The sequence below is a fragment of the Podarcis filfolensis genome (assembly GCF_964270895.1).
Source record: "Podarcis filfolensis genome assembly, chromosome: 6".
Lineage (NCBI taxonomy): Eukaryota > Metazoa > Chordata > Lepidosauria > Squamata > Lacertidae > Podarcis > Podarcis filfolensis.
In genome coordinates, this window is record NC_139609.1 from 11324611 (window position 1) to 11338759 (window position 14149).

At 45.4% G+C, this 14149-nt stretch overlaps 1 long non-coding RNA gene across 1 annotated transcript; it reads right to left on the reverse strand.

Moving 5' to 3' along the window:
• Nucleotide 1: 1 nt before the first annotated feature.
• On the reverse strand, nt 2–6203 carry LOC310765316. The gene is made up of 3 exons (XR_014549524.1): nt 6080–6203; nt 5453–5472; nt 2–140 (listed from the first exon to the last, which is right to left on the reverse strand). It is a non-coding gene; the product is annotated as an uncharacterized lncRNA (long non-coding RNA).
• Between the last annotated feature and the right edge of the window lie 7946 nt (nt 6204–14149).

Here is a 14149-nt window from a genome sequence, read left to right on the forward strand (position 1 = left end):
ATATTTCTTGGCGTCCTTTTTTTCGGGGGGGTGGGGAAGAGAGGGCGTCGCTGCCAACCTGTTGTGCGTTTTCTTGCGCAGCAAACCGGTGGAAATTCATTGCGCTGTCATTTGCAGCCGTCGCGTATTTTTTTGTTCCCCTTCGGTAACGGGGAAGAGGAGGGAAAGAAACCGATATAACCATTTATTTTTATTATTATTCTTACTTGATTTTTCTGCAATTCCTAAACCTGCCCTGCTGCGTGCTTGTTCAGCTGCAGAGGGTGAGCTGTTTACATTACTGTATGCCCAAGTTGAGTGGCGAGTCTGTACGCAGCTTACTCGGGAGTAACAATTCCCGGTGCAAGCGGCGCAAAAACACCCGTCCATTGAGGCAGTGCGCAAAAGTGCGCTTCATTTTGCAGGGACGCAAAGTGTTTTTGCGGCGCTTATAAAGCACGCTTCACCTTCAAAACAACCTTGTCAGGCTGGCGTGGCAGGCGTCCTTTGTGACTTTAGCAGTAGTTACGCGGCGATTTTTTAAAAAGCCTACATCTCCAGCTCCACAGTAAATAAACCTCCGTCCTTTTCTAGACTCTAGGCACGCCATGGCCGCCCAACGCACATTTGGGAGCGCAAGGCCGATTGGACTTGCTTAGAAATAAAAACGAACATTTAGAGAGTAACGCATTTATTCTGGCATGCGCTTTCTGTCTTCTCTCTGTTACTGACCATGCCTGGTAGCCATAGTTGAACAAAGGAGCTTAAAAGGTGAAACTGCTGAACAAGTCCAGTATTGATTGGTTTACCATGGTGCTGGGATGTCTGTTTATCAGCTCAACTAGTCTTTATTTCTTGTGAATGGCCACTGCTAAATATATTATCATCACCCCGATACTTTTCTGCATTTTCTTTCCTCCTTTACAGTTTCTACACCTGCCCCAACCCCAACTATGTATACTGTACATGCAACTCTGGGTGTATCTGAAGAAGCAGACTGTAATCCTTTAAAGTTTGTGCCATAAGACTCTGTTGTTTTTACTACAAGAGACTAACAGAGTTATGCCTCTGAAAGAGATTAGCAGTGCATACAAATTACAATCCTGTGACTTTCTGTCTTTTCTTCCCTCCCTCCCTTCAGGCAGTAGGTACCTAGTATGTTGACTGTCAGATAGGAGCCACTAAATTGCCAGACCTCATGATACCAGTTTTTTTATTCCAGTGAAATATGGGCTGTTTTATCTACTAGATCAGGAACAATTCCCTGTGACAGAATTTGCTTTAGACTTACTTGCACTCTATCTAACAACAGCTTCTCGCTGATAGACATGGAAATATGCCCATAACATTTTTTCTTTCTTTGGAAATGTCAGCCTTTAATGATTAGAAACCAAAGCTATACATAAAAGGTAAAGGGACCCCTGACCACTAGGTCCAGTCGTGACCGACTCTGGGGTTGCAGTGCTCATCTCGCTTTACTGGCCGAGGGAGCCGGTGTACAGCTTCCGGGTCATGTGACCAGCATGACTAAGCCGCTTCTGGCAAACCAGAGCAGCGCACGGAAATGCCGTTTACCTTCCCGCCAGAGTGGTACCTATTTATCTACTTGCATTTTGACGTGCTTTTGAACTGCTAGGTTGGCAGGAGCAGGGACCGAGTAACGGGAGCTCACCCCGTCACGGGGATTCAAACTGCTGACTTTCTGATCGGCAAGCCCTAGGCTCTGTGGTTTAACCCACAGCACCACCCGCATCCTTATATATACATACTGCTCAGCATAACAAGCACTATAATCCAGTTGACCAGCCAGCGTCCTTTGTCCTCAGAGCAAAAAGGTAATGATAGATGCAAGAGAACTCAATATGTAACCAAATGATCTATTTATTTCTGTTAGGCCATTAGCAGAAATGGCTGACAGAAGGATCTCTGAACATTTTATAACCTGCAAAAATTAGGAGGTCGCTTAAACTATGCGATAGTTTTCGCTTTAGAGATAAAAATATTTGTTTTGCTGCTATGTGGGCTTTGCACACAAACGGTTGTAATGAGTGATAAGAAGAGAAGAATTCGCAAAACAAAGTTGGGACTCCAGCTTTTGTCACAGGCTAGTGCACAGATCACAGTAGGCGAATTGCAGGATTTCAAAGAAGTTGCTTTTAAAATAACCACATGAATACGCCCACAACAAAGCTAGCTCCCCCTCCGGACACCCTCAAATACTTTCCACGCTCCTTTCCAATGTTTAGATGATGCCGCCACGCCTTCGCTTGTGCAATTTTTCTCCCTTTCTCCTGCTCTGATGTTCTTTTGAAGTTTCAAATAGGTGCATCAGGCACCTTGAAATCAAATAAGAACAGACTGGGAATATCAAGATTGCAAGGGAGGCGGGGATGCTGAGTGCTAGGCGTTGGTTAGCAATTTCAAGGTGGTGCTTGCATGACACTTTCCTCTGTTTCAGCATAGTACCTTATACTAAGGTGCTAAGTTACGTAGTTATTGGTTGTCAGGCCAGATTCATACTTCATGGTAATCCACTCTGAGGAGCAGGCGTGGGGGCCTGGCACACATTTTTCCTCTCCAAGGGGGCATCCATTAAAACCAGTTCCCGAGGTCTTCTCCTTTTTTTAAAAAATAGTTTTTATTTGCTTTTACAAGTATAGAGTTATAACAATACAAAGTAAAAAGGCAAAGGACCCCTGAAAGTTAAGTCCAGTCGCGAATGACTCTGGGGTTGCGGCGCTCATCTCGCTTTACTGGCCGAGGGAAACGGCGTTTGTCCACAGACAGTTTTCCCGGGTCATGTGGCCAGCATGACTAAGCCGCTTCTGGCGAACCAGAACAGCGCACTGAATCGCTGCTTACCTTCCTGCCAGAGCGGTACCTATTTATCTACTTGCACTTTTTGGCGTGCTTTCGAACTGCTAGGTTGGCAGGAGCAGGGACCGAGCAACGGGAACTCATTCCATCGCGGGGATTCAAACCGCCAACCTTCCGATTGGCAAGCCCAAGGGGCTCAGTGGTTTAGACCACAGCGCCACCTGTGTCCCTTTCAACAATACAAAGTATATTTCCGTATTTAGAGATTTCTCCGAATCTCTGGACTTCCTACCTTCCCCTCCATGGGTCCTATTGTCAACCTTGTCAACTGCATATCAGTCCATAGTCCATATTTTATGTCATCCATTTTGTCCATAGTGTTTGCTAGATTACAAGCCGCCTGAAGCCTTTGGAGCGCAGCGGGAACTCGTGCTGTGCTCCAAAGGCTTCACAACCTTGCCGCCACTCCCGGACCTGTTCTGGGGGCTGGAGTCGGGGGAAGCTTGGGCTTCCCCCGCCCCAGCCCCGCGGCTAAAATTGAAGCCAAGACAGCGATCGGGATCCATCCTGCTTGCTGTCTTGGCTTCTGCCAAAGCCACGCGCAGCCTCTCCCGGCTGGAGAGGTTGAGCGCAGCTAAAGAGGAAGCCAAGACAGCCAGTGAGATGGATCCCGCTCACTGTCTTAGCTTCTTTGCTCTTTGGCGCTGGGGGGGGGGGGGATAAGATTTTTTCCCCCTTGATTTCCCCCCCTAAAAACTAGGTGCGCCTTATGGTCCGGTGCGCCTTATGGAGCGAAAAATACGGTAAATACAGACTTATGCCCCACACCTTTCTCCTCTTCAGTTGAAAGGGAAAAATGTTTCAGAAGTATAGAGAAAGGCTGTTGAACAAGCTTTTTTATTGTTTTGACCACTTCACAAACGATTCATCTCTGAAATTAAATGCAAAATGCTGTACACAAGAATAGCATGAAGAAATCCAACCTGCCACAGTCATGAGCTTAAAAAGCAACAACAACCCTGTAGCAGTGCAGAAATAGGCAGCAACAGGAGGCGTATTTTGGTCATAGCTTATTACCTGCTTCCCCACCTGTCTATGGTAATATTGTAAAAGTTTCTCAAGTTTTAATCTTAATGACTGCAAACCTAAGCATATACTTGGAGTCAGGCCACGTTGAACTTATTGACACTGACTTCCAAGTAAAAACACGAGGAGGATTAGCCTCTAAGGTATACTTTCTTTTTTTTTAAGGTCACATGAGATGACTTAACAGAGCCGATTCCCAGAATTAGCAGGCCACAGCCTACAGATAACAGAGGCCTTGTTAACCTTAGATACTGGCAAGTATTTCAGTGGTGAGGAGTAGAGGAGGCCTGGTGGCCAACTGCCAAATGAAACACAAAAATCACAATGCTAGAGAAATTGCAATGTTTACAATATTCTGTTATTCGGGGCTGTTCACCTGTGGAACTTAAAGTAGCCTCTTGGTCCGTCTTAACATCTTTGCAGTCCAACAAACCATTCAGAGAGTTGTGGGAGCAGGCAAAATCGCGGTGCAAATAGTTTGGCCATTTTGCAAATAGGCTGCAGCGCTCAGGGGGCAGACTTGACATGGCTTGTGGTTCTGCCTGTAGGGCTGACTCAATTTCATGACACGTTCCGATTACCACTCCGCACAATGCACTGAAATAATCCATCCGTGTGTTGGGCTGGTATGTGAAAGAGATCCACAGTGGTACCTTGGTTCTCAAACTTAATCCGTTCCGGATGTCTGTTCCAAAACCAACGCGTTCGAAAACCAAGGCGCGTTTTCCCATAGAAAGTACGGTAATGCAAAACGGATTAATCCGTTCCAGCCTTTTAAAAACAACCCCTAATCTGTATTGAAATTGTCCTTTGTTTTTTCCGGTGTTATGCTTTGCTGACTAGCTGTACGAGTTAATCTGGTCTGTGACCGTTTAATAAAATTTGATTTGATTTGATTTGGCTCTCGAGATGTTTTGGGACTACAATTCCCACCATCCCGACGACTGGTCCTGTTAACTAGGGATGACGGGAGTTGTAGTCCCAAAACATCTGGAGGGCCAAGTTTGGCCATGCCTGATCTGACAAGACCATTGATCCATAAAATGAAAGCAATAAACAATGTGCCTCAGTCACACAATCAGTCAATCAGTAGGTGAACTGGGTTCCACACAGTCACAAAAAACAAAGAAGAGCTGCAGAAATGCAAAATAATTAGCAAAAACAGACCGCAGCGTAACACTCAAAACAGAAGCGTAACACTCAAAACTCAGCACGTTTCGGCTTCCGAAAAATATTCGCAAGCCGGAACACTTACTTCTGGGTTCGCAGTGTTTGGGTTCCAAGTTGTTTGAGTAACAAGGCGTTTGAGAACCAAGGTACCACTGTACACACAAACTAGTGAACCAGCATGGAACTTGGCATGAGGACCACATCTGTACACAGAACGTATTTACATGCATTCATCCCCTTCCTTGCATTATTCAGCAGAACTGCATGCTTAGCTACAGCTTGAGTTTCCTGTTTTGTATTTGAGCCAGGAAATGCCACTGCAGGTGTTCATGGGTAACATCATAAAACAAATACCTTTACCCCACCGTTTTCCTGAGGCAATGCAATCTACAAAGCTTACAGTGATGTAGACTTTTTGTGCTGGTCCCGGGGGCTAACCGAGAGGTGAGGTCCGAGTCCAGTCCAAGGTCGATGGTGTGGTATGGAGGCTGTCCATCAAAGCTGTAGCTGGGTCCAAGGCAGGGAGTTGGGTGAGGTCAGGAACTCTGGCAGAAGAGCAGGACAGGGTGCAGGCAGGAACAGGCTAGCAACAACATTGCTCCCGGGACTGGGGCTGACTGGATTTTATCTGCCCTGAGGCATAGGGCGGCCCCGGTCCACAGGTGACTTGCCTCTCCTGGCCTGGAGGCGAGCACTCCTCCTGTAGGAACTTAGTTCCCTCCGCCTCTCTGCCCTGAGCCTCTGCAGCTCAGGAGAGGCTGGAGGGTTACCGGACCCAGAGGCAACCTCAGCTTCCCCTGACGGGGCTGAGAGTGGAGCACCTGCAGGCAGTGGGCCCTCCATCACCTCAGGGGCCAGAGCAGACTCAGCTGGTGCCTGCACCTGAGGATCCAGCACAGGTGAGGACCCTTCAGGTTCAAGCCCCAGCCCCAGCTCAGCTGGTTCTGTAGGAGGGGACTCCTGTGCAGGCTGGGATTCCTCAGGTTCAGCCTCTGAGTCTGAATCCCAGGCCATCACACTTGTAGACAGATGGTCTGGATAATGTGCATCAAAAGTTTGGTTAGGAAACCCGTCTTGAGATCCTGTCTCTGCCTCACAGAAACAAAACAGGTGCTTTCTACTTTGCAATCTTAAGAAACCATTTCCCCCCTCACAGAATATTTATCCTGCGACATTTGTTTCTCTGAAAAACAGAAAATAGACTATGCTTTCTAAATGTGAAGTCAGAGATTATTCTTGGCAGCTGTTTTCTGTTTCGCTGAATATTTTTAGCTATCTTGTTGACCATATCTTGAAGGTCTGAAAACAACTCGCCACCCTCTTCGTCAAAGATAACATGCATTTTATTTACTATAGTGCGACACAGTTTTTCCTTACACGCTCAGTGCAGCACATAAAAGAGTTAACAGCAAACTATAAAACCCAGCTGGAACAGGGAGAACTGATAGTTCAAAGTGCTTCGTGCAGATTCTCATTAGCACGTAGCACAAGACTGATAGGTTGGTGCTTTTTATTGCCATTTTCCAGACATGTCAGGCCAAGCCTGCGCTATGCTTTCCCTGTTTCAAGGCCACTGAGCTCTCTTATGGCGGACACGATATTTGAAGCAGAGCTTTCCTGGGTCTCTCATACGCTACACCTACACTGCTGTTTGCACTGCACCTTCGCTTGCTTGTACATTTTATGTTTATTTCAGTGTGGGTTTATATTTGCTCTCTGTCCTTTCTTGGGCTCCGTAACAGACTGACATTCTGTCTACAGCACGTTAGAAATATCTGGGCATTATCTGAATATGAGAAACATAGTTCAGACCGGTTTGAACTGGTCCAAGCAGGTTGGAACCAGTTTAGACCGGTTAGAACCGTTCCATGCCGGTTTTAACCAGTCTAGGCCAGTTTGAACCGGTCTATGTCAGTTGGAACCGGTTCTGACCAGTTGGAACCAGTCCAAGCCGGGTGGAACCCTTTCAGACCGATTGGAACCGGTTCAAGCCAGTTGGAACTGGTTCAGACTGGTTGGAACTAGTCCAAGCCAGTTTGAACCGATACAAGCCGGTTGGAACCAGTATATTTTATTCAAGTTGGCACCCCTGATTAGAAATATCTGGGCATGATTTGAATATTGTCATCCTCCCAGGTCCTTTCCTTCTTTTTGTTCCTATTTCTCATGAGTAGAGCAACATGGTTCCATACATCACTACTGGGAAAACCATAGCTTTTACTATACGGACCTTTGTTGGCAAGGTGATGTCTCTGCTTTTTAAGATGCTGTCTAGGTTTGTCATTGCTTTTCTCCCAAGAAGCAGGTGTCTTTTAATTTCGTGACTGCTGTCACCATCTGCAGTGATCATGGAGCCCAAGAAAGTAAAATCTCTCACTGCCTCCATTTCTCCCCCTTCTACTTGCCAGGAGGTGATGGGCCCAGTGGCCATGATCTCTGTTTTTTTGATGTTGAGCTTCAGACCATATTTTGTACTCCTCTTTCACCCTCATTAAAAGGTTCTTTAATTCCTCCTCACTTTCTGCCATCAAGGTTGTGTCATCTGCATATCTGAGGTTGTTATTTCTTCCGGCAATCTTAATTCCGGCTTGGGATTCATCCAGCCCAGCCTTTCGCATGATAAATTCTGCATATAAGTTAAATAAGCAGGGAGACAATATACAGCCTTGTCGTGTCTCTTGGTGTTTACCCACCATTATTAGAATAATAATAGTATTTAGGAGTTCAGGGATATTTTTTTTAAAAAAAAGTTTTATAATTTGTGTGTCCTTGTTTCTCAATTTCACCCTTTTACATGGTTTTTTAAATGTTTCCTATGTATTTTATGCATCGTGATTAGCTGTTACTTTTATTGATTATAGATTGGTAATTCTTTATTGTGGTTGATAAGTGTAAATTGTTTAGTTATTATTTGCTGGTGTTGAATTTTACTGTTTACTGTTCAATTCTGATGGATTGTTAAATGTTGCTTTGTTTGATACAAGTTCTTTATTGTGTAAAGTTATTGTGACTTTTTATATTAGATCAGTATTAATATTAGTACGTATTAATGTTTGATGTTTTATTATGTTTTTATATGTGTTGGAAGCTGCCCTGAGTGGCTGGGGCCACCCAGACGAAATGTAACTTGAAAAAAGAGACATTTTTTGTAAACCAAGAAATCTATAATAAAAATATGTTTTTTTAAAAAAAATACTGTTATTAGGATAAAAGTGGATAACCTTATGTGTTCTGCCCAAATCTCCTAAGAAGGAAGGACAGAATAGAAACGTGATAAATTAAAAAGCACTAGTCTTTTATAATACAATATTCAGACTTTCTCCTTGTTGGGGCCTCTGTCTTGCAAGAGCCTCGGATGGGCACGCTATCAGTATTGACCAGGTTGACCTAAAAACCACCAAAACGGAGTGTTTTCCCCACCCACTCACATTTGTTCTGCAAGTGTCATCTCTTGAGAAATCCTTGCCTAGTTCATAACATTTAAGCGAAGCTGACAAAATGCTGGTTTTTGACTCTTCCCCTTCCGTTGCGCAAGGTGTTTAAGTTGAGATTGTTCAGCGGGCTAAGCGCTGGTGTAGCAGAACTAAAGCAGCATTTAGCAAAGAGTGAGAAATGAAGAAAGGAATTGGAAATCCCCCCTTTCAATCGGCTACTATTCCTGGTGTGTGTGTTTTCTAGTCATGGGACAAAACACCAGGGAAAACTGGTTTGAGGGAGTGGAGGGGCTGGGGCAGGAAGCACATCTCTCGGCCTGTTTCCAATTCCTTAACTGTGCACCAGATCTCTCTGCGTGAGCCCCTTCCTGTGATAAGGAAAATACACATGCTTGCTTTGGAGGGCTGTTGGGATGATTAAAATAGTTAATGTGAAGGGGTATGAGAACTTGAAATGGGATATAAGTGCTTGGTATTTTATCTTTACTACAGTCAGGAACTGCCTTTCCAGCACCATCACTAACAGCAGCAGTGCTGTTGTCTCAGTTTGCTCAACATCTAAACTACAAAGCGCTCTCTCTCTCTCTCTCTCTCTCTCTCTCACACACACACACACACACACACACACAGATAAAATTTATGGTGTACAATTTAGAATATTCATTTAAACAACCTTAAGATATCAATGAAAGGACGCGGGTGGCGCTGTGGGTTAAACCACAGAGCCTAGGACTTGCCAATCAGAAGGTCGGCGGTTCGAATCCCCGCAACGGGGTGAGCTCTCGTTGCTCGGTCCCTGCTCCTGCCAACCTAGCAGTTTGAAAGCACATCAATGTTCAAGTAGATAAATAGGTACCGCTCTGGCGGGAAGGTAAATGGCGTTTCCGTGCGCTGCTCTGGTTCGCCAGAAGCGGCTTAGTCATGCTGGCCACATGACCCGGAAGCTGTGCTCCCTCGGCCAATAAAGCGAGATGAGCGCCCCAACCCCAGAGTCGGCCACGACTGGACCTAATGGTCAGGGGTGCCTTTACCTTTACCTTTAAGATATCAATGACTTCCCTTCTTCTCCTTCCATGGTTCATTTTGCATAACATAAATCCCTGCATATTTTATATAAACCAAACCATTCAGTATTCCATTATTACATCCATCAAAATTTATTCACACTGTTGAATTTATTTAGATGCTGCCAACCTTTTCAAGTGTACATAATTCTCTCCCCCCCGCCCCATATTCAATAAACATTTTCCAATCTTCTCTAAACCTATGTTCTTCTTGTTCTCTTCTTCTACATGTTAGGTCCACAAGCTGTGCATATTCCATCAGTTCAAGTTGCCAATCTTCTTTAGTTGGGACCTTTCTCGTTTTCCATTTGGGAGATAACAAAACATGGGCTGCAGTTGTTGCATACATAAATAACCTTTATTGACACCTGAGAATTTCAGTCTGAATTATCCCCAATAAAAAGGACTCTGGTTTCTTTGGAAAAGTGCTTTTAAGCATTTTTTCCCCAATTCATTATAAATTATTTCCCAGTACAGTGGTACCTCGGATTAAGTACTTAATTCGTTCCGGAGGTCCGTTCTTAACCTGAAACTGTTCTTAACCTGAAGCACCACTTTAGCTAACGGGGCCTCCCGCTGCCGCCGCGCGATTTCTGTTCTCATCCTGAAGCAAAGTTCTTAACCAGAGGTACTATTTCTGGGTTATTGGAGTCTGTAACCTGAAGCGTCTGTAACCTGAAGCATCTGTAACCCGAGTTACCACTGTACTCTTTTACCCTTTTACAGGTCCACCACATATGAAAGAACCTTCCCTCAACCTCATTGCATCTCCAACACTTGTCTGATTCAGTCTTATACATCTTAGCAAGCCTACTCTCTGGTCGGGGACAGAGGGTGGCGCTTGGGGGGGAATTGTCATCGCGCCACTCCTTGGTGTGTGGAGTGCCTCAGGGTGTGATTCTCTCCCCGATGCTTTTTAACATCTTTATGCGCCCCCTCGCCCAGCTTGTTCGGAGTTTTGGGCTGGGTTGCCATCAGTATGCCGATGACACCCAACTCTATCTGTTGATGGATAGCCATCCTGACTCGGCCCCAGACACACTGACCAGATGCCTGGAAGCGGTGGCTGGATGGTTACGTGGGAGCCGGTTGAAGTTAAATCCTTCGAAGACAGAGGTCCTCTGGCTGGGACGGGACGATATGGGATTGAGGGGGCAACTCCCATCTCTTGCGGGGGTGCAGTTAGTGCCAGCACCGTCCGTTAAGAGTTTGGGTGTAATCTTCGATACCTCCCTCTCTATGGAGGCGCAGATTACAGCTATAACAAAGGCGGCATTTTTTCATCTCCGCCAAGCTAAGCAGTTGGCCCCTTATCTCTCTCGCCCTGACCTAGCCACTGTGATCCATGCGACGGTCACCTCCAGACTGGATTATTGTAACTCGCTCTACGTGGGGCTGCCCTTGAGACTGACCCAGAAACTCCAGCGGGTGCAGAATGCCGCGGCGAGACTCCTTATGGGGTCTTCGCTGCGAGACCACATTCATCCGGTGCTATATCAGCTGCACTGGCTCCCGGTGGAGTACAGGATCAGGTTTAAGGTGCTGGTTTTAACCTTTAAAGCCCTATACGGCCTAGGACCCTCGTACCTACGGGACCGCCTCTCCTGGTATGCCCCACAAAGAAACCTACGGTCTGCAAATAAAAACATCCTGAAGGTCCCAGGCCTCAGAGAGGTTAGGCTGGCCTCAACTAGAGCCAGGGCCTTCTCGGCTGCGGCTCCAATCTGGTGGAACGCTCTGTCACAAGAGACTAGGGCCCTGCGGGACCTGACATCTTTCCGCAGGGCCTGCAAGACAGAGTTGTTCCACCAGGCCTTTGGTCAGGGCGCAGCCTGACTCCCTCCTCTGGTAACCTGCACAGAGTTTTGCTTAATGGTTGCCATCAACTTGATTTTAATTAATTTTTATAGTGAAATATTTTTAGAATGTTGTTTTATTTGATTGTTTGAATATTTGAATGTTGTTAGCCGCCCTGAGCCCGGCTTCGGCTGGGGAGGGCGGGATATAAATAAAATTTATTATTATTATTATTATTATTACTCAGAGTTAGTTACCATCTGTAAATCATTTTCAAGTAGCTGAGCTACAACTCCTGATGCCTGATTCTTCTCTGTAGCTTTATATCCCACAAATCTAAGCTGCTGCCTGGGGACTCCCATTTGCCTCCATCTGCCTAGACATGCAGTTGCTGAGAGCAGTGCAGGGACTAGGACCCTTGGCGGGCAGGCAGTATTGGAACACCTGCTCCCCAGTTAGGTGTGCACCAGCTAATGGGGCAGCTCTATCAAGCCTGCCTGGCTTGGGGGAGAGGCTGCCCCTGGACAGGATGAAACCCTTTGGGGGTAGAACAAGGGCTTGGGCCACCCCCACCCCCCGTGATAAGAAGTGTGCCTGCACACGGAAGCTTATACAGTCATACCTTGGGTTCCAGATGCTTCAGGTTGCGCGTTTTCGGGTTGTGCACCACACCGAACCCGGAAGTACTGGAACGGGTTACTTCCGGGTTTCGGCGCTCGTGCATGCGCAGAAGCACTAAATCGTGCTTTGCGTATGCGCAGAAGCGCCAAATCGCGACCCGCTTGTGTGCAGATGCTGCGCTGAGGGTTGCGAACGGTGCGGGTTGCGAACGTGCCTCCCACACGGATCACGTTCGCAACCCGAGCATCCACTGTACAGTGGTACCTCAGGTTAAGAACTTAATTCGTTCCGGAGGTCCGTTCTTAACCTGAAATTGTTCTTAACCTGAGGTACCACTTTAGCTAATGGGGCCTCCCGCCGCCGCCACGCGATTTCTGTTCTCATCCTGAAGCAAAGTTCTTAACCCGAGGTTCTATTTCTGGGTTAGCGGAGTCTGTAACCTGAAGTGTCTGTAACCTGAAGCGTCTGTAACCTGAGGTACCACTGTACCCAGAACAAACTTAGTTGGTCTCTAAGGTGCTACTGGGCAATTTTTAAAATTTTTAAATTTATTTCAACTGCGTCAGACCAACACAGCCACCTACCTGAATCTAGACTCTAAGATGACCTGCTAACCTTAAGACCTGAGCAGAGATTTTAGTGCAGGTCCTCCTAGTTTGAGCCCAAAGCTCTATTTGCTGTATCAAACGGTTCTTTCGGGTAACTTTTGCAACAGTTCACATGAATACATTAATAGGCCTTTTCGGTGAGCAGCCTTGTTGCTTAGCAACCAGCATTCCCACAGCCCCCAAATTGTCCCTATGGCACCGGCAGGCAGGCAGATGCCACACTGAGATCATTTGTGAACAAGTTGCTGGAAAGACTCAAAGGTCAACTAACTCCCTACCCTTAAACCGGACTCTCCTACACATCATATCCATGCATATTAGCCGGCATAATCCAGTTGATGTTGAGCTACAAGCAGAGAATGGATGTAAGTCTCTCGCCATCCTCCAATTAGGCTGAGCATTTTCTCAGCTGGTAAAATTTTTTCCATGGGAGCAGGCCACAGGAAATAAATACTGACTCACAGGAAATCCTAAGCCACCATGGAAAAAACAATAATAAAAGCAACGTCTCCGGAATATATGAAAATGAATCCATTCATGGACCAGCTAACATTTTGAAACGAGACTGCTTCCTTTTCTTTACAGAAAGTAGCCTTAGTGCTGAGCGCGAACGAATGTTTTTAAAGTCTTTTTTTAATAATTTGGATCATGCCACGAACTGGGATGCTGAAACAATAACGAAGTTTCAGGTCTACTTAAGATGAAAACAGCATGACACAGCACTGGAAAGCACCTAGGAACATAAGCCCTACGTGGTTTATTTGTTTGTTAGGTTTGGGTTTTTTGTTTTGTTTTGCATCTGTCCATCAGCTTACAGAGGCAACATGCAACAAATAGGTTTAAAACTAAAGAGAAACATAACATGGGGCAAAAGGTTCTTGCATTGCAAGAGGATAGACTACAGGACCCAACTTTATAATTCTATGATTCTATGTAATGTATTGATTGGAAATGCTATTTTAGAAGACATCTGAAGGCAGCCCTGTTTAGGGAAGTTTTTAATGTTTGATGTTTTATCATGTTTTTAATATTCTTTTGGGAGCCGCCCAGATGGGTGGGGTATAATTAAATAAATAAATAAATAAATAAATAAATAAAATTATTATTATTATTATTATTATTATTATTATTATTATTATTATTCCAGGCATGTTTCAAAGCTTCCCCACAGTAGATGAGTTATTGCTTTATCAGAGCAAAGGCACTGTGCCCAACATTATGTCTGTAGGCCAGTGATTCCCCAAATCCCACCACCACCGTTTGAAATTTGCTGATGATCTTGGTGCAGAACTGTGCTAGAAGCTATAGGATTTTTTAAAATTGCATTTTTAATCGCTTGTTTTATTTCTGATATTGTATTTTATTGCATTACAGTTTGCATTCTGTACATCATTTACGTCATCCCTTACAACACCCCAATAAGGGAGACAAATATTTTCATCCTCCTGTTGTAAATGGCAGCTGAGGCTGAAAGAATAGTGTCTGGGTTTGGAGGGATGCGGGTGGTGCTGTGGTCTAAACCACTGAACCTCTTGGGCTTGCTGATCGGAAGGTTGGCAGTTCGAATCCCCGC